The sequence below is a fragment of the Triticum urartu genome, chromosome 6A, assembly GCF_056163025.1.
Source record: "Triticum urartu cultivar PI428250 chromosome 6A, HENAU_Tu73, whole genome shotgun sequence".
Taxonomy (NCBI): domain Eukaryota; kingdom Viridiplantae; phylum Streptophyta; class Magnoliopsida; order Poales; family Poaceae; genus Triticum; species Triticum urartu.
In genome coordinates, this window is record NC_141878.1 from 494,159,919 (window position 1) to 494,178,756 (window position 18,838).

Here is an 18,838-nt window from a genome sequence, read left to right on the forward strand (position 1 = left end):
CACGGCCGAACCTCCGCAGTACGAGGGAGATTATACTTGGGCTTCTCATTTTCTTCACTTTGCTTATCCTTCGAGCTTCGGCTCGATGAGCCCCTCAAAAATCTCTTCATCTTTTTATGAAATTTTCTGAAATTTTTAGTAACTTAAAATAAAATTGAACTAAACTCAACAAAATGCATAGCAACTACTCCTGCAAGTGTCTAGAGGCTATATCATGCATTAAAACTACTTTTGACCACATAAATTTGACATGCAAGCTCAAGAACAGGGTCACCTAAGCAGCAAAGATTTGCAATAAATAAAGCACTAGAACAAAAACTAATTGGACCATTGGAGGAGTCACATACCAAAGAACAATCCCCCAATGCAGTTTTGTGAATGGAGCTTTGAGACAGGAGATCAAAAATGGCAGCAAGATGAGCTAGAACTCGGGTTTGAGCTGGTGGGTGATTTTTTCTGCAGGAAGACGAAGTGTGTAGGTGCAAGAATAAGTGGAGGGGACCCTCGGGGGGTCCATGAGGCAGGGGCGCACCCTCCACCCTCATGGGCAGACGGTGGGTCCCCCTGATGTGTTCTCAGTGTCAATAATTCTTAAATATTCTGGAAAATATCATATTTCATTTTCAGGGAATTTGGAGAACTTTTATTTTCAGGGTATTTTTTTATTACAAGAATAATTCACAGACAGAAAATACTATTTTCACTTTATTTAATATAATAACAGAAAGTAAAAAGAGGGTACATAAGGTTGTGCTTTCTAACTTCATCCATCTCATGCTCATCAAAAGGAATCCACTAGCAAGGTTGATCAAGTCTTGTTAAACAACTCATTCCGAATCGCATGAAACCGGAGAAATTTCGAATAACACTAGGTTACCTCAACGGGGATATGCACATCCCCAACAATAAGAATATCATATTTTTTCTTGATAGTAGGAAGAGGAAATTCAAAACCTCCAATAGTAATTGTTGAAAATTTTCCAATAGAATTGATACTGTGGACTTGCGGTTGTTTCCTCGGAAAGTGTACCATATGCTCATTACCATTAACATGAAAAGTGACATTGCCTTTGTTGTAATCAATAACAGCCCCTGCAGTATTCAAAAAGGGTCTACCAAGGTAATCGACATACTATCGTCCTCAGGAATATAAAGAATAACAAAGTCTGTTAAAATAGTAACGTTTGCAACCACAACATGCACATCCTCACAAATACCGACAGGTATAGCAGCTGACTTATCAGCCATTTGCAAAGATATTTCAGTGGGTGTCAACTTATTCAAATCAAGTCTGCGATATAAAGAGAGAGGCATAACACTAACACCGACTCCAAGATCACATAAAGCAGTTTTAACATAGTTTCTTTTAATGGAGCATGGTATAGTCGGTACTCCGGGATCTCCAAGTTTCTTTGGTATTCCACCTATAAAAGTATAATTAGCAAGCATGATGGAAATTTCAGCTTCCGGTATCTTTCTTTTATTTGTAACAATATCTTTCATGTACTTAGCATAAGGATTCATTTTAAGCATATCAGTCAAACACATATGCAAAATGATAGGTCTAATCATTTCAGCAAAGCGCTCAAAATCCTCATCATCCTTTTTCTTGGATGGTTTAGGAGGAAAAGGCATGGGTTTCTGAACCCATGGTTCTCTTTCTTTACCATGCTTCCTAGCAACAAAGTCTCTCTTATCATAGCGTTAGTTCTTTCATTGTGGGTTATCAAGATCAACAGCAGGTTCAATCTCTACATCATTGTCATTGCTAGGTTGAGCATCAACATGAACATCATCATTAACATTATCACTAGGTTCATGTTCATTACCAGATTGTGTTTCAGCATCAGAAATAGAAATATCATTGGGATTCTCAGGTGTGTCAATAATAGGTTCACTAGAAGCATGCAAAGTTCTATCATTTTTATTTTTCTTGTTCTTAGAAGAACTAGGTGCATCAATATTAGTTCTCTGAGAATGTTGCTCAATTCTCTTAGGGTGGCCCTCAGGATACAAAGGTTCCTGAGTCATTTTACCCCCTCTAGTCATAACTCTAACTACATTATCATTTTTCTTATTATTTAATTCATTGAGCAAATTATTCTGACCTTTAAGTACTTGTTCTACTTGAGTGGTAACCATAGAAGCATGTTTACTAATAAGTTTAAGTTCACCTTTGACTCTAGACATATAATCACTCAAGTGTTAAATCATATAAGCATTACGTTTCAATTGTTTACCAACATAAGCATTGAAGTCTTTTGACTAACCATAAAGTCATCAAACTCATCCAAGCATTGGCTAGCAAACTTAGTAGATGGGATTTCACATTTATCAAAGCTATAGAGAGAATTTACCTTTACTACCTGTGTCGGGTTATCAAGACCATGTATTTCTTCAATAGGTGGTAAATTCTTAGCATCTTCAGCTTTAATACCTTTTTCTTTCATAGATTTCTTTGCCTCTTGCATATCTTCGGAACTGAGAAATAGAATACCCCTTTTCTTCGGAGTTGGCTCAGGAGTTGGTTCAGGAAGTGTCCAATCATTTTCATTACTTAACATATTATTCAATAGCAATTCAACTTGATCAACAGTTCTTTATCTGAAAATACAACCAGCACAACTATCCAAATGGTCTCGGGAGGCATCAGTTAGTCCATTATAATAGATATCAAATATTTCATTTTTCTTGAGAGGATGATCAGGAAAAGCATTAAGTAATTGGAGAAGCCTCCCCCAAGCTTGTGGTAGACTCTCTTCTTTAATTTGCACAAAATTATATATTTCCCTTAAGGCAGCTTGTTTCTTATGAGCGGGGAAATATTTAGCAGAGAAGTAATAAATCATATCCTAGGGACTACGCACAGAACCAGGATCAAGAGAATTAAACCATGTTTTAGCTTCACCCTTTAATGAGAATGGAAACATCTTAAGGATAAAGTAATAGCAAGTTTTCTCATCATTAGTGAACAGGGTGGCTATATCATCTAATTTAGTAAGATGTGCCACAACAATTTCAGATTCATAGCCATAAAAAGGATCAGATTCAACCAAAGTAATTAACTCAGGATCGACAGAGAAATCATAATCCTTATCAGAAATAAAGATAGGTGAAGTAGCAAAAGCAGGGTCATGTTTCATTCTAGCATTCAAAGTCTTTTCCTGAAGCTTAACTAATAATTTCTTAAGATCATATCTATCATTGTAAGCTAAGATGTCTCTAGCAGTTTCTTCATCCATAACATAACCCTCAGGCATAACATGCAATTCATATCTATGGGGAGAATCTTCATCATCACTTTCATCAATATTATCAGTTTCAATAATTTCATTCTCTCTAACCCTAGCAAGTTGTTCATCAAGAAATTCACCTAGTGGCATAGTATTATCAAGCATAGAAGTAGTTTCATCATAAGTATCATGCAAAGCAGAGGTGGCATCATCAATAACATGCGACATATCAGAATGAATAGCAGGAGTAGGTGTCGCAAGTTTACTCAAAACAGAAGGTGAATCAAGTGCAGAGCTAGATGGCAGTTCCCTACCTCCCCTCGTAGTTGAGGGGAAAATCTTGGTTGTTTTATCTTTCAAGTTCTTCATAGTGATTAGCAGATATAAAACCCAAGTGACTCGAAGAATAGAGCTATGCTCCCCGGCAACGGCGCCAGAAAATAGTCTTGATAACCCACAAGTATAGGGGATCACAACACTTTTCGAGGGTAGAGTATTCAACCCAAATTTATTGATTTGACACAAGGGGAGCCAAAGAATATTCTCAAGTATTAGCGGCTGAGTTGTCAATTCAACCACACCTGGAAACTTAATATCTACAGCAAAGTATTTAGTAGCAAAGTAATGTGATAATAGCGGTAATGATAGCAAAAATAATAGTTTTGGTTTTATAGTGATTGTAACAGTAGCAACGGAAAAGTAAATAAGCGAAGAACAATATGTGAAAAGCTCGTAGGCAACAGATCAATGATGGATAATTATGTCGGATGCGATTCCTCATGCAATAGTTATAACATAGGGTGACACAGAACTAGCTCCAGTTCATCAATGTAATGTAGGCATGTATTCCGAATATAGTCATACGTGCTTATGGAAAAGAACTTGCATGATATCTTTTGTCTTACCCTCCCGTGGCAGCGGGGTCCTATTGGAAACTAAGGGATATTAAGGCCTCCTTTTAATAGATTACCGGACCAAAGCATTAACACTTAGTGAATACATGAACTCGTCAAACTACGGTCATCACCGGTACTTATCCCGATTATTGTCACTTCGGGGTTAACGGATCATAACACATAATAGGTGACTATAGACTTGCAAGATAGGATCAAGAACTCACATATATTCATGAAAACATAATAGGTTCAGATCTGAAATCATGGCACTTAGGCCCTAGTGACAAGCATTAAGCATAGCAAAGTCATAGCAACATCAATCTCAGAACATAATGGATACTAGGGATCAAACCCTAACAAAACTAACTCGATTACATGATAAATCTCATCCAACCCATCACCGTCCAGGAAGCCTACGATGGAATTACTCACCCACGGCGGTGAGCATCATGAAATTGGTGATGGAGGAAGGTTGATGATGACGATGGCGACAGATTCCCCTCTCCGGAGCCCCGAACGGACTCCAGATCAGCCCTCCCAAGAGAGATTAGGGCTTGGTTGTGGCTTCCTATCGTAAAACACGATGAATCCTTCTCCTTGATTTTTTGTCCCCAAACGTGAATATATGGAGTTGGATTTGAGGTCCGTGGAGCTCCAGGGGGCCGACGAGGCAGGGGGGCGTGCCCAGGGGGGTATGCGCGCCCCCACCCTCGTGGACAGGGTGTGGGCCCCCTGACGTCGATTCTTTCACCAATATTTTTATATATTCCAAAAATATTCTCCATTGATTTTCAAGTCATTCCGAGAACTTTTGTTTCTGCACAAAAATAACACCATGGCAATTCTGCTGAAAACAACGTCAGTCCGGGTTAGTTCCATTCAAATCATGCAAGTTAGAGTCCAAAACAAGGGCAAAAGTGTTTGGAAAAGGAGATATGTTGGAGACATATCACTTGTCCATTTGGAACCTATGCTTATAGACGTATGCCTTTTGGTTTATGTAATGCACCTTCTACCTTTTAAAGATGCATGATGGCTATATTCTCTAACTTTTGTGAAAAATTGTTGAGGTTTTCATGGATGACTTTTCTGTTTATGGGAAGTCTTTTGATGATTGTTTAAGCAACCTTGAGCGAGTTTTTGCAGAGATGTGAACAAAAAAATCTTGTATTGAATTGGGAGAAGTGCCACTTTATGGTTAATGAAGGCATTGTCTTGGGTCATAAAATTTCTGAAAGAGGTATTGAAGTGGACCAAGCTAAGGTTGATGCAATTCAGAAAATGCCATGTCCAAGGGACATCAAAGGTATTCATAGTTTCCTAGGTCATGCTGATTTCTATAGGAGGTTTATTAAAGACTTCTCTAAAATTTCTAGGCCTTTCACTAGTCTTTTGCAAAAGGATGTTCCTTTTGTTTTTGATGATGATTGTTTGAAAGCCTTTGAAACACTCAAGAAAGCCTTAGTATCTACACTATTGTTCAACCTCCTAATTGGAACTTGCCTTTTGAAATTATGTGTGATGCTAGTGATTATGCTGTTGGTGTTGTTCTAGGACAAATAGTTGATAAGAAATTGAATGTTATCCATTATGCTAGTAAAACTGTAGACAGTGCTCAAATAAATTATGCTACTACTGAAAAAGAATTCTTAGCGGTAGTGTTTTCTTGTGATAAATTTAGACCTTATATTATTGATTCCAAAGTAACTATTCACACAGACCATGCATGCTGCTATTAAATATCTTATGGAAAAGAAAGATGCTAAACCTAGACTTATTCGTTGGGTTCTCTTGTTACAAGAATTTGATTTACATATCATTTATAGAAAAGGAGCTAAGAACCCCATAGTTGATAATTTGTCTAGGCTTGAAAATGTGCTTGATGACCCACTTCCTATTGATGATAGTTTTCCTAATGAGCAGTTAGCTGCAATAAATGTTGCTAAGAGTACTCCTTGGTATGCCGACTATGCTAATTACATTGTTGCTTAATATTTACCACCTAGCTTTACATACCAGCAAAAGAAAAAAATCTTCTATGATTTAAGACATTACTTTTGGGATGACCCACATCTTTATAAAGGAGTAGATGGTATTATTAGACGTTGTGTACCTGAGCATGGACAGGGACAAATCTTACGGAAATGTCACTCCAAGGCTTATGGAGGGCATCATGCTGGAGATAGAACTGCTCACAAGGTACTGCAATCGGGATTTTATTGTCCAACTCTCTTCAAGTATGCCCGTAAGTTTGTCTCTTCTTGTGATGAATGTCAAAGAATAGGTAATATCGGTAAGCGTAAAGAAATGCCTACATATTATTCACTTGCTGTTGGGCCATTTGATGTTTGGGGATTTGATTACATGGGACCTTTTCCTTCCTCTAATGGGTATACACATATTTTGGTTACTGTTGATTATGTTACTGAATGGGTAGAAGCTATTCCAACTAGTAGTGCTGATCAGAACACCTCTATTAAAATGCTTACGGAAGTTATTTTCCCATGGTTTGGAGTCCCTAGATATTTAATGACTGGTGGTGGTTCACACTTTATTCATTGTGCTTTCCGTAAAATGCTTGCCAAGTATGATGTTAACCATAGAATTGCATCACCCTATTATCCTCAGTCTAGTGGTCAAGTTGAACTTAGCAGTAGAGAAATAAAATTAATTTCGCAAAAGACTGTTAATAGGTCTAGGAAGAATTGGTCTAAGAAATTAGATGATGCACTTTGGGCTTATAGAACAACATATAAAAATCCTATGGGTATGTCTCCTTATAAAATGGTTTATGGAAAAGCTTGTCATTTGCCTCTTGAGTTAGAAAATAAAGCATTTTGAGCAATCAAAGAACTCAATTATGATTTCAAACTTGCTGGTGAAAAGAGGTTATTTGATATAAGATCATTAGATGAATGGAGAACCTAAGCATATGAAAATGCAAAGTTATTCAAAGAAAAAGTTAAAAGATGGCATGACAAAAGAATTCAAAAGCGTGAGTTTAAAGTTGGAGAATATGTTCTTTTGTACAACTCTCGTTTCAGATTTTTTGTAGGAAAGCTTCTCTCGGAATGGGAAGGCCCCTATGTCATCGAGAAGATTTACCGGTTTGGAGCCATCAAAATAAATAATTTTGAAGGCACTAACCCGATGGTTGTCAATGGGCAAAGAATAAAGCATTATATCTCAGGTACGCCTATTAATGTTGAAAGTAATACTATCCAAACTTTGACACCGGAAGAACACATAAAAGAGTCCTTTCGGAACACTCTAGAATCATGAAAATAAGAAGGTGCGTGATATGGTAAGTAAACGGACTCCAAAAAATCTGCAATTTTTTATCAGTTTTGGAATATTTTAAAATTTTGGAAATAAAGAAACTTCCAGGAAGCATACCGTAGTGGGCACAAGACACCAGGGCGCCTGGCGCGCCCAAGTGGGTTGTGCCCACCTGGGACAGCTCCCGTAATGCATTTTTCTACCACCTGTTGATCACCGTATCACGGAGAAATCCTCTGTTCTCTTTTTCCTTGTTGTTTTCTGTCAGATTCCATCTACCATGGCCTCTTCAAGCTCCTCCAAGGACAAGATCTCTCCTTCATCACCACCATCATCTCCTTCACCACCAAAAGGAGAATTGAATATCGGGTATGGGCACTCCGCTTGGCTTTCGCCAAGCTTGGGGGAGGTGCCCAGGTATCGTATCATCCCACTATATTTTTGCTTTTATTTATCCTAGTTCAATATTTTGCTTTCAAATGAAATAACTTTTAGTTCAATCCTTTCTTCTTTTGAGAGTTTGCTTAGTGATCTACCCTTGTAATCGTGTGCAAGTTATATAATGAAGTTAGTTTTTATTTTTGCTTTCTTTACTTTCATGTTGCAAATGAAGAAAAGAATTAAGGAATAAATAAAAAGAGAAAGGAAATAAATGAAGAAAGGAAATAAATATTGAAAAGATTATATACTAATCCTATGGTAGGTGATGGCACCACATAAGGAAAAGTATAGGTAGAAAATTTTATTAGAAATTGACAAACATAGCATTAGTCAATGATGCAACTCATGAAAGAATTAATAAGGGAATAGAAGATTCACATATAGATATACTATCCTAGAAATCTTTTGTGATTGTGAGCCCTCATCAAAATATTATATGCCAAAATTGTTGACGTTGGACAAGGAAGACAACTTAATGGTTTATGTTTGTTTATATTCACATAGAAGTCATATTGTCATAGATCCTTTAACATGTGATGCTTTCCCCTATCTTTGCTAGCCAAAAATTCTGTACTAAGTAGAGATACTAGTTGTGCATCCAAAAACCCTTAAACCCAAACCTTTTTCAAGAGCCCACCATACCTACCAAGGGATTGAGCAAGATCCCTCAAGTAAGTTGTCATCGGTGCAAAAAGGCAATAAAAATTGCTTCTCAAAGTGTGAGATAATTTAGTGTAAGAGAAAATTGAGCGTTGCACGAACTTGGATGACAAAGGATAAAAGCGATAGAGTGCATAATAAAGGTTGTCATCTTAAGGGGCAATACAACGTGATGTTCTCTTGCACTAAGGGATTAAGCATACAAACAAATAAGCGCATGGCAACCTCTGCTTCCCTCTGCGAAGGGCCTATCTTTTACTTTTATGCAAAGAGTCAAAGTTTTCCCTCTATTCCTTTTATTTTTCTCTTTTGGCAAGCATCATGTGGTGAGGAAAGATCTAGGCACATATGTCCAGTTGAATATATATAGCATGAGTTATTATTGTTGACATCACCCTTGAGGTGAGTATGTTGGGAGGCAAAATAATAAGCCCCTATCTTTTTATGTGTCCGGTTGAAATGTTTTGCTCATGGGTACAAGGTGAGTGTTAGCAATCATAGAAGACTATATGATGGTTGAGTATGTGTACTTGTCTAAAGGCTCCGACACGTGACCCTACCTGAAAAGATGATGAATTGTAGTTGCAAAGTTGACTGGGAACATAGTTTGTTGGTTCCTAATAGAGTTTTTGCTTTATACTTCGATTATATGATGAACTCTTACTTATTCATAGGAAGTGTATGATGCAAGTTCTATGATAATAGTCCTATGTTTAATTTTGTTTCTGTTACAATAATCAACATGATCCTTCTATGTCCGTATTTTGCTTTTATCGACACCTCTCTCTCAAAGCATGTGGACATGCATGTTTTTTGATTTCGGTTTTCGCTTGATAAGCGAGGTCTAAGCTTGGGGGAGTTGATACGTCCATTTTGCATCATGCTTTTTTACTGTTATTTATAATGTTTTTGTCCATAATAATTCTTTTTGGAGTAATTCTAATGCCTTTTCTCTTATAATTAGCAAGGAACACACTAAGGGGGAGAATTCCGGCAGCTGGAAATCCGGACCTGGAAAAGCTACGTCAAGCCACCTATTCTATACAACTCCAAATCAGCTAAAACTTTACGGAGATTTTTTATGGATTATTTGAGAAATACTGGAGCCAATAAACACTAGAGGGGGGCCACCAGGTGGGCACAACCCACCTGGGTGCGCCAGGCCCCCCAAGCGCGCCCTGGTGGGTTGTGGCCTCCTCGGCCCACCTCCAATGCCCATCTTCTGGTATATAAGTCATTTTGACCTAGAAAAAATAAGGGGAGGACTTTCGGGACGAAGCGCCACCGCCTCGAGGCAGAATTTCTGCAGGAGCACTTTTGCCCTCCGGCGGAGCGATTCTGTCGGGGGAACTTCCCTCCCGAAGGGGGAAATCGTCGTCATCATCATCACCAACAACTCTCCCATCTTGGGGAGGGCAATATCCATCAACATCTTCACCAGCACCATCTCATCTCAAACGCTAGTTCATCTCTTGTATGCAATATTATTACCAGAACTATAGATTGTTGCTAGGGGGTGACTAGTAGTGTTGATTACATCTTGTAGTTGATTACTATATGGTTTATTTGGTGGAAGATTATATGTTCAGATCCAATATGCTATTTAATACCCCTCTGATCTTGAGCATGATTATTATTTGTGAGTAGTTACTTTTGTTCTTGAGGTCACGGGAGAAATCATGTTGTAAGTAATCATGTGAATTTGATATGTGTTCGATATTTTGATAGTATGTATGTTGTGATTCCCTTAGTGGTGTCATGTGAACGTTGACTACATGACACTCCACATATTTGGGCCCAAGGGAATGCATTGTGGAGTAGTAAATAGATGGCGGGTTGCGAGAGTGACAAAACACTAGTAGAAAAAGTCCCATTTGTCCCGGTTCATAAGGACCATTTGTCCCGGTTGGGGAACCGGGACTAAAGGGTCGGTACTAAAGCCCATAACCTTTAGCCCTGGTTCGCCCACGAACCGGGACAAACGGGGCTCCACGTGGCCGCTGCAACTTGACCAGGCAGGGGGGCCTTAGGTCTCGGTTGGTAGCACCAACTGGGACCAAAAAGCGTCTATGCATCAACAGTTGAGGGCTGGGGTTTTTATTTTTTTATTTTTGGAGGGGGGGGGGTTGGGGGTTTTGTAGGGTTAATTTATGGGTTTCATATATTGTGTTAGCTAGCTAATAGAGAGAAGTGTCCTCTCTTATCTCCGTGCTTGGTCGACGCTATGTACTATGCGTATAGAGAGGACTCGACACGCTAGTTAGTAAACAAATGAAGGTAACCATTAAGTACACAAGATCGTCATGAACATATACAAAGAGAAGTGATCAACCTCTCTTTCACCGAGAGATTGGTCGAACAACAAGTTTTCGTACATCTATCCGACGCTACTAGCTACATGTATACAATATAAGATCTCTTACAATCCCTAGCATCTGATGTCAAGTTCCACATGGTATTCTCCGTTTTTATCTATTACATGGTCAAGAAAGAATCCCGCCAATTCCTCTTGAATTGCTTTTATGCGATCTTGTGGTAGGAGTTCATCCCGCAGCTGCCAAAGCTAATTTGAAGAAGGAGGTCAATACATATATATGAATGAAACTCAACACAAATGATGGTAATAAAATAAAATTGTGAATATTATTGCTTACGCACTTCATAATCTTCTTTAGAGTAGCCCCGCTTAGAGGTCGTCGTGTTGTAGATGTACTTGCAGATATAGTATCCACAAAAATTATTCCCGCCTTCCTGCCACAACTACTTTACGAGAAATAGAGGTCAATCAAACTGATAATCAAGCATTATAATATGTATTGATGAAACTAGCTAGAATCAATGGGAGATGCGCAGAACTAGCTAATAGTACTTACTTTCGGGTGTGTAAATCACAGCTTCCCCGGCAGTCCCGGAGCTTCTGCGGTGAACACTTTCCAAACCCTGCGAGACAAAGAAAATAATTACTACTTGATATCAGGAAATGAACAAAGTTGCCGATATGGTGCGATAATGATTGATTGCACTTACTTCTTGAGCACTTTAGTCATGGCTGCATACTCCTTGAGATCTTTTCATCTTGAGTCTAAGACGGCTACTAGTCCCTGCTCAAGCTTAATCTCTAGGAGAATAAAATGGAAGCTATGCACACATGCATTACTCATCAATTACATTACTATAACCTAGAGTAATAAGGGAAACCGAATATGCACAAGACAGTAACACTCACTTGAAGTTGTAAGGAAAGAGTATTTTATCTTTGTTTAGATTTTGAAGCAACGATTTTAGCAAGTTGGCCTTGGCTTCTTTGGCATCATGTTTAACCGTCCACTCATCTATGAGATTTGCGTTAATGAACCCAATATCATAGATTTGTCTTTTCTTGCATTTGACGATCTTCAATCTGCATAATGTAGTGAGGATAATTATATATACATGCAATGAAAGAGCTGAGCTATATATAGAGACTTAATTACAGAAGTAGTACTTATAGACAGTAGCAAGTGATGATTATTTTATCGAGGGCCTTTTAATTGAAAAACTGGAAGAACTTCTCAAATGGAACAGACAACAGATCAATTCCAACGAGGCCGTGCTCCTCTTTAACTCTCAGCGTCAAAATATCCTTCCCAGACTTGAAGGTGTCCATGTACCACTTATGGAATCTTCGCATCATCATTGTTAAAGGAGTATCACTAGGTTTGACGAGAGGCTTCCCGTACTGGTATTTGTGTTCGTCCACCTCCATTGTATCAAAATGTGCAGAGTCGGGCAGGTAATCACCAGGATTGGTACCGGGTAGCATCCTGGGCAGATTTGCAACGATATCACTAGACACCTTCAGCGGGGGGCACGATTGGTTCGCCTGTTCGCCGAGCTGGGGATTTTTTCCCACTTGTTCGTTGTTGTAAGCTTTTGTCACTTGAAGTAGTTCCGGACCGATGCGCTTCTTGCGCTGCCTTTCTAAGAGCCTGGACATGGTTTTCATCCGGCGTAGGCAGTGCTGGTCGCTTCAGGGCATCCAAAGTGCGCTTCAATTTTACCAGATCTATATTCTCCTCCGGAGGTGGATGTTTCTTAGCTCTTTGCTTTTCAAAGAAGTCCATCACTTGGGCTTTACATATATCCGTGTTTTCCTCCACGGTCCTCTCGTATGGTAACTTCTCTAGAGGCTTGAGATATGGACCGAATTTGTATTGCCTCCCGCCTTTGGCTGTACTGCTAGACGCCGGAGTGGCCGGAGCGGCTGGGGCTGTCTTCCTTTGTTGCTTACGAGGCAGAGAAGGAGGCGGAGTGCTACGACGCGCCGGAGCAGCCGGTGCAGCGGCGACTATCTTCCAATTTTTCTGATGAGGCGGAGGAGGAGGCGGGTTGCTCGGACATGCCGGCGTAGGCGGAGAAGGAGGCGGAGAGCCGCCATGCACCGAAGAAGGAGGTGGAGTGCCCCGATCACTCGCCAGAGGAGGAGGCGGAGGAGGAGGCAGAGTGCCCTGACTCGCCGGAGGAGGAGGAGGAGGCGGAGGCGTCCAGTTCGGAAGGTTGATGAGCTCCTTCCGCCATAGACATGGAGTCTTCAGAGCAAGACCCAGCCGAGTCTCCCCTTCACCGGTAGGGTGGTCAAGCTCGAGTTCCTCAAATCCCTCCGTTATTTCATCGACCATCACAATGGCATAGCCTTGTGGAATCAGCCGGCAGTGAAAAGTTGCGCCGGGTTCAGGAGGTGCAACAGAGCCGACAGCCGCTTGACTTTGAGGTGCTGCCATTGCGTCATAAGGTGACAATCTTGAGCCTCCGTGATAGCATCCACGGGGTAGCTGGGAGCCGCGAAGTCAGGCTCCTGAAGCAGCTTGGTGGAAGCCATGCTGCTTCTCCGCTGAGTGGGCGGGGTAGCTTCGGCAGGTCGCTGGCTGTCCTTTTCCTCTAGCGCGTGTACCCTTGCATGCAGCTTCTGCAGTTCGGTCTGCTCCACTTTCCTCCTCCTCTCCTGGGTTTTGTAACCGCCTGCGCCAGGAAACCCAACCTTCCACGAAACGGAGCCTGGCATGCCTCGTGACCGTCCAGGGTGCTCAGGATTCCCAAGGCCCTGTGTGAGCTTGTTGTTCTCCCTGTAGGGAACGAACGTCTGTTGTTGCGCTGCGGCGATATACTCCTGAAGCTTCATGACGGGTATTTCCAGTTGCTGGTTCGTCCAAACGCACTTCCCTGTTTCATGGTCCAACATTCTCCCAACCCCGAAGAACCAAGTCCTTGAACTTTCTGGCCAGTGCAATGTCTGTGGTTTGACCCCTTTATCAAAGCAGGTCTTTCTCAGCCTTGTCCCACAACGGCCGGGCTTTGAGGTAGCTACCTGACCCGATGCGATGGTGAAGCTCCTTCTTTGCAACATTTTTCTTGTTTGTCGCTGACATCTTCTTACTCTTCTCCAATGTCTTGTGGGCCACAAATGCGTCCCAATGATCTCTTATCTTCTCAAATCGGCCGGTGATTTTTGGAGTCTTGTCTTCGTCGACAAACGTTGTTTTCAACTCATTCGTCCACCTCCTGAATAGATCTGCCATCTTCTTAAGAGCATGAGCCTTGACCAATGGCTCTATAACTGGCTTGTCCGGATCCTCCTCTAGCGGTAGGGTGAAATTTTCCTTCAGCGCGGTCCAAAGATCATCTTTCTGCCTATTGTTAACATAAGACACCTGAGGGTCTTCGTTCTTAGGCTTATACCATTGGTGGATGCTGATCGGGATCACGTCCCTAACAAGAACCCCGCACTGAGCAGAAAATGCTTCCTTGGTCTGGATGGGTTCAATCGGTTGGCTATCGCCCGCGATTTCTGTGATCGTAAACCTTTCATCCTGGCGCAACTTTTTCTTCGGGCCTCGTCTCGTTACCGAAGTTTGGCTCAATCCTGAGGGCTAGAAAATAAGAAAGAAGAGAGTTAATATGTGTACATACCAAAACAATGAATGCATCAATTAGCTTGTCAGCACAGGCTTAATTAATATATATACCTGGCCAGACTCCGTTCGGTCACTGGAACCGTCATCACGGTCTCGTTCTTCCATCGGCATTCGGTCACCGAAGCCATCATAATCATGTCCTTCCTCCTCCATTGTTCGATCACCGGAGCCTGCTTCACCCTCTCCTTCCAGACCATCGGTGTCGTTGAGATAGTATAAGACAACACCTTCATCGAGGATTATGTCCCCCAACACCTGTTCTGCTTCCAAGTCTCGGTGCTCCATAGTTTCTGCAAATATTACAACATGGCAATTAATATAGCAACCTGACAGATGGATATATTAGTGGCAAACATAGACCTAGCTAGATAATCACAACAAGGAATCATATTAGTGGCCTCGACACTTCTATGGTTTGGGGTGGCCTCGACAACGCTTCTAGGGTTTGGGGTGGCCTCGACGACAACACTCTTTTAACTTTGTAAATTTGGGTGGCCTCGGCAGTGTTTCTAGGGTTTGGGCCGGACCGCCTCTCTCATGATTGTTCGACATCCGGACCGACAAGGGATTTAACAAAATGGCACCATTCTGGATGTGCAGAAAATGGTCCATATTTTTCCTGATCTCATCTACCCTTCTATATGTCATGTTGTCTAGTGTCAAAGAATTCAAGAAAACCATGACTTCATCATTAGCCGGAAATGACAGGCGGATAATTGTACGAAGCTCTTCAAAGTTGTTTTGGAACGGAGTTCCCGATAGAATAATTCGCTTTTTGGTACAAAGTTCAGCAAGAGCCTTCTGAATATCGCTATTTGGAAGGCCTTTGCTGAAACTTGTACCAAAAGGCGAATTATTCTACCAGGAACTCCGTTCCAGGAAAACTTTGAAGAGCTTCGTAGCATCATACGCCTATTACTTCCAGCTAATGATGAAGCCTTGGATTTCTGTCAGGACCCCAATCCTAAGTCACACCGATCTAGCATGTAACACATCATATCACTTTGCGGCCTCACGCACGGTATTCCCACGGGTGCCACCTTACCTGGCCCGGGATCGTTTGCGCCTTTTGGCTCACGTATATGATAGTGTCGCTAGCATCCATGTGACAGAGAACCCGGGCCGACATGACTAGTCGTAAACCCAAAGTGGCACTAACTTACAGGGACAGGCATACATGACCCAGCAAGGAACGTGTCGGTCATCAGCGAATGAATCTGGGCTGTAGCAGCTGGGCTAACAGGACTCCGGAGAATCCGAGATGTAGTAGGCTAAGAGAACTCCGGTAGACACCGCGTGACATTTCCCTGAAGGGACAGACACAAGAATGAAGAAGGACACAAGCCGGCTAGCCTAAGTGTTCCGGAGCAGTAGCAAGTTACCATGGCTCAGTGGAAGCACTAGGAGACATTTCCCGGTAAGGGAGGCTACAAAGGATAAACAACTAGGTTGTCAGATCCCACACATACCAAGCATTTCAAATCATGCACACAATATGCTCGATATGTGCAAATACAACATGACATCACAACAAAACTCTACAACTCAAAGTATTTATTCATTAGGCTCCAAAGAGCCAGATATTACAAACATGGGTCTGATGACCCAGCATTCAAGTCATACAAGCAAAAAGCACATGCGAAAGCTTAAATTATTTGAGTAGAGACAACTACAAATGGAAAAGACTAAGAAGCCTAACTATCTACAAGACCCTGCCGAGGGCACAAGATCGTAGCTGAGGTAACAAGCTAAATGTTGAAGTCCATGCGGAACTACTAGCGAGACTGAAGTCTCCCTGCAAAAACATAAATTAAGCAAACATGTGTACAAATGTACACATGAAGACTTACATCAGAGCTAACTACATATGCATCGGTGTCAAGAAAGGGGGTGGTGGAGTTTAGCGGCAGCAAGCCAGCTTTGACTCGGTGGCTATCCTAAACTACGACTGCAAGTAACTCTTTTGAGGTGGCGCACACAAGTCCACATATTCACCATATCAATACACCACTATGGATCTTCTCCCATCTCCCTATGAGAACGCCATCCATAGCACTCACGCTTATCTTGCGCATTATAGAGTATCCACTTTCACTTGTCTATGAATAGTACAGGCAACCCAGAAGTCCTTTATCGCGGACGCGGCTATTCGAATAGAAGATGTTAACCCTGCAGGGGTGTACTTCTTCACACATGCTCTCGCCACTTACTACCATGTACACATTGTGTATCTCGGCAACCTTCAAGCGGAAGCCTGGCGAGGGAGTCGGCCACGACCTGACTAACCACACAAGTCTCTAGTCTAGGTTTATTGCCTATTCGGGTTCCATCCGCAAGGAGATCCGGCCGGGGAGTCATTCACGGCCCCAAACGATGAGAGCAGGGTTCCCGAGGCACCAAACGGGCGTCTCGGTACATCGTGCCTCATGTCTCTACCGCATCATAGCCCACTCCTAGGGTCAGCGCTACGCATGGCCCCCAACACATATCCTACAAACACCAAAAACTAGTTGCAATTCCTGGACAAAGAACAAGGGCGGTTAATAAGTCGAGAGAGTCCATTAATGATCCCAATGTGTGGTAGTAGCTGTTAATGGATCACAAACACAGAACTCAGTTCCCGAGGACGGTTTCAATGAGACAACCCACCATGTACTCCTACATGGCCTCTCACCGCTACCTTTACCAAATCGTGTTCACACACTTAGCTCTCAACAGTCGGACATGTTCACAACTTTCCAATTCATCCCCGATGAATCAGACCTGACACAACTCTAAGAAATAGCAGCCATGACAAACAAGCATGAATGAGTAGGCACATCAGGGCTGAAACAACTCCTACTCATGCTAGTGGGTTTCATCTATTTTACTGTGGCAATGACAGGTCATGCAGAGGAAAGGGGTTCAACTACCGCAACATTTAACAATTGAATCGTTGTTGTCCTAATGCAGTAAAAGAGAGCAGGAGCGAGAGAGTGGGATTGTATCGGAATGAACAAGGGGGTTCTGCTTGCCTGGCACTTCTGAAGATAGTATAGTTCTTCATCATTGTCATCAATCTCATCGTCGGAACCACGTCTACTGAGAGGGGACAAATACCGGCAACAGATAAGGAACACAATCAATGCAATGCAACAATATGATGCATGATCATGACATGGCAACATGGTGGTGTTTGGGCTAATGCAACTAGCAACCATTTAAATGAAGTCCATATGAACCAAGGGTTCATATGCAAACTCCATATTTAGCATTTAAAATGCCATTATCATGTTTTCACTTATACAGTGGGCATAAGTTAGTTGAATGCTACCTGTTGAGCATTGTGTTGGTTTTGCCTTGAAGAGGAAAGGGTGATGCAGTAGAGCAGCATAAGTATTTGAAGGAAATATGCCCTAGAGGCAATAATAAAGTTATTATTTATTCCTTATAACATGATAAATGTTTATTATTCATGCTAGAATTGTATTAACCGGAAACATGATACATGTGTGAATACATAGACAAATAGAGCGTCACTAGTATGCCTCTACTTGACTAGCTCGTTAATCAAAGATGGTTATGTTTCCTAGCCATAGACAAAGAGTTGTCATTTGATTAACGGGATCACATCATTAGGAGAATAATGTGATTGACTTGACCCATTCCGTTAGCTTAGCACTTGATCGTTTAGTTTGTCGCTATTGCTTTCTTCATGACTTATACATGTTCCTATGACTATGAGATTATGCAACTCCCGTTTACCAGAGGAACACTTTGTATGCTACCAAATGTCACAACGTAACTAGGTGATTATAAAGGTGCTCTACAGGTGTCTCGGAAGGTACTTGTTGGGTTGGCGTATTTCAAGATTAGGATTTGTCACTCCGATTGTCGGAGAAGTATCACTGGGCCCACTCGGTAATACACATCACTTAAGCCTTGCAAGCATTGCAACTAATGAGTTAGTTGCAGGATGATGTGTTACGGAACGAGTAAAGAGAATTTCCGGTAACGAGATTGAACTAGGTATTGAGATACTGACGATTGAATCTCGGGCAAGTAACATACCGATGACAAAAGGAACAACGTATGTTGTTATGCGGTTTGACGGATAAATATCTTCGTAGAATATGTAGGAGCCAATATGAGCATCTAGGTTCCGCTATTGGTTATTGACCGGAGATGTGTCTCGGTCATGTCTACATAGTTCTCGAACCCGTAGGGTCCGCACGCTTAAAGTTCGATGACGGTTATATTATGAGTTTATGGTTTTTGATGTACCGAAGGTAGTTTGGAGTCTCAGATGTGATCACGGACATCACGAGGAGTCTCGAAATGTTTGATACATAAAGATCGATATATTGGACGACTATATTTGGATACTGGAATGGTTCCG